Source organism: Sitophilus oryzae, unplaced genomic scaffold, assembly GCF_002938485.1.
Source record: "Sitophilus oryzae breed Bouriz unplaced genomic scaffold, Soryzae_2.0 scaffold_1621_pilon_pilon, whole genome shotgun sequence".
In the NCBI taxonomy this organism is placed as follows: Eukaryota; Metazoa; Arthropoda; class Insecta; order Coleoptera; family Curculionidae; genus Sitophilus; species Sitophilus oryzae.
In genome coordinates, this window is record NW_022146305.1 from 1,347,933 (window position 1) to 1,350,586 (window position 2,654).

The 2,654-nt window shown below is 36.5% G+C and overlaps 1 long non-coding RNA gene across 1 annotated transcript; it reads left to right on the top strand.

The window, feature by feature from the left end:
* The first annotated feature begins 1,421 nt into the window (after positions 1–1,421).
* Positions 1,422–2,383, top strand: LOC115880403. Its single transcript, XR_004049869.1, has 3 exons — positions 1,422–1,846; positions 1,917–2,154; positions 2,224–2,383. It is a non-coding gene; the product is annotated as an uncharacterized LOC115880403 (long non-coding RNA).
* Positions 2,384–2,654: the final 271 nt, after the last annotated feature.

A 2,654-nucleotide genomic window follows, 5' to 3' on the forward strand; every position in this document is an offset into this window, starting at 1 on the left:
GCCTCCGATGTCGCCTTGCTAATTAACCACCAATATAAAGCTTTTACTAGTGAAAGTCTTTATATTTTTCCTTCTCCTCTTCAAACTGAAAAACGCAGGCATATAAACTTGTTTTCCGGGTTGCCTCGTTACTCGAAAAATATCAAACCGTTGTCGAATGGTTTTTCTCGACGACACCGTCAAATTCTTAATCTGATTCTTTTTGAGGTGGGTCGCCCTGTAGCCCGGTGATTTTTGGTCTGGCCAGGGTTCCAAGGAACAAATGTCCTCAGGAATGGAGGATCAAGCTGGTATCGGAGGGTCGAGGCTTGGCCAAGATTCCGTAAAGGTTCGAATTGACTGGAACATCACCCGCCGTGCCTTTGGGTCTCTCCGGTGTTTTGGTCTGTCCATTTAAACGGTTTATGCAGGTTCTATTTCTTGGAGTTATGACCGTTAAAACCTATTTTTTCTAAAACTTTAACGGCATATGTGCCAGGAAATCGGATCTTCAATAAACCACTCATTTTGCTAAGTATTATTGTAACAAAAATGCGTGTTTTTTATTTTTATCAAGTCTCGGTAGTGCTGAATGGAGAGTGCTAAGGTAATGGAGGTACACATCTTTTCTTATTTACTGTTTAGTGCTAGTCTGGTCTCTAACGTTGAATCGAGAGTGCTAAGGCAATGGAGATTCCAAGTCTTTCATTGTTCTAGTGTTTTCTTTTTAGCGTTATTTGGGATTAGGTTCGCATTAAAAATTCTGAAGAATATACCTTTTTCTTTCTCTAATTTTAAACTAAATTTAATCACCCTATTCTAGTTTCTGTAATGTTGAATCGAAAGTGCTAAGGCAGTGGAGATTCCAAGTCTTTCACTGTTCTAGTGTTTTCTTTTTAGCGTTATTTGGGATTAGATTCTCTCTCATAAAAATTGAGTTCACAGCCTTTCTTATTTTAGCGTTTCCTGTTTAGTGTTATTTGAGACAATATTCTTTCTAAAAATTTAAAATGATGCTATTCTAGTCTCTGTAATGTTGGATCGAGGGTGCTACGACAATAGAGGTTCACAGCCTTTCTTGTCTTAGGTCTTCTTTCTGGCGTTATTTGGGGTTAGGCTATTTCTAAAAATTCTAACTAATATAATTTAAAACAATAATCACCCTATTCTAGTCTCAGTAATGTTGGATCGAGGTTGCTACGGCAATGGAGGTTTACAACCTTCCTTGTTTTAGGTCTTCTTTCTGGCGTTAATGGGATTATAATAGATTCTCTCTCTTAAAAACTAAAATAAAAAACATAATTTTTGTTTAAAATAATCTTTTTTACATGGTCTCTTGTGAATGGATGATACAATTACGATCGAAGAGTAACAGCCTTCTTGTTTTAGTATTCCCATTCACGTATAAATTAAGTAAATTCATTCTGATTTAAACTGTTTTATTCTCTAAATTTTTCAAATCAAACTTATAATAATTTTTATTTAGTTTACTGGTCTTTGAGATGAATGAATTGATAATGCTAAAGTAGTGCCGGTTCCAGTCTGGCGTTATTTTAGGGTTTTCTTTTCACTGTTGTAAGAGATTGGAATAAGGGACCATTTCTTTTTTAAATTTTGCTCTGCCCCATCAAATTTTTCTCTGCTCTATCGCTGTATCTAAACTATATTTTTGAGCACAACTCTCTATCTTATCTAAACTATTTTTCCTAATAATCTCATGTCAAAGCGATAGAGCTCTTTCAAATATAAAATTCCCCCTGGATGGACAGCCAGCACTGAGGGGGAGGGACATACTTCTTGACGTCTAATCGGAATGATGGGATGGGCCGTAGTCCAGCATATTCAGCCTAGTGTCAGTGATAGTGAGGTAAGTCTGAACACACACCTGTCTAGTTCTTTTCCATAAATCTAATTCAGAAATATTTCTATCTTTCCAGAACTATGATCGTGTACGCAGCGCGTGTTATTTGTGAATTTAGTCGGTCTGTGTTAGATGTCCTGCTACTAAAAAGTATTTCCAGGTTCTGTCGATCCTGATGACGCGTTAAATGGGATTCCCCAGGGACCGTCCGTAGTCCCTGAGGGACCAGGGGCGTCCTTCCGCTCCCGCGGTGTGACGACACTGCTTTTTACGCCGTGTGGCAGGAATCGCCAGTGAAAGCGTGTGGAATGGAGGTGAGTTGAATTTATTTGGACTTTCTAGACTTGGGCATCTTTACTGATCTTTTTTTATCGTTGTTTCAGTATGCAGATGAAGATGAAATGTAGAAGGACCATTTCTAAAGCATAATTATAACGGTCGCGTCGGTTCGTGGTTCTGGAGCTGTTCTAAGGCTTTTCACAGCATTTTAAGGTCACACTTTTTATTTGCGTTCATACTTTCTTTGATTCGAATCATATATAATCCTTTGTATTTCTTGTCGTTTGTAAATATCACAGGAAATAATATCTTTAATTTTTTTCGAGGTGTCTTTTCTCAAAATAATTTAAAACCAATTTGACTTTTACTCAGTTATGCTTAATTTATTATTAAAACACATTTTTTTTGCTCAAAGTTTAATGAAATGTGTGCCAGGAAATCGGATCTTCAATTAACCATTTTCTTTTTTTCAAGAATTTTTATAACAAACATTATTATTTTTTATATTTTTATCTAGTCTCGGTAGTGTTGAATG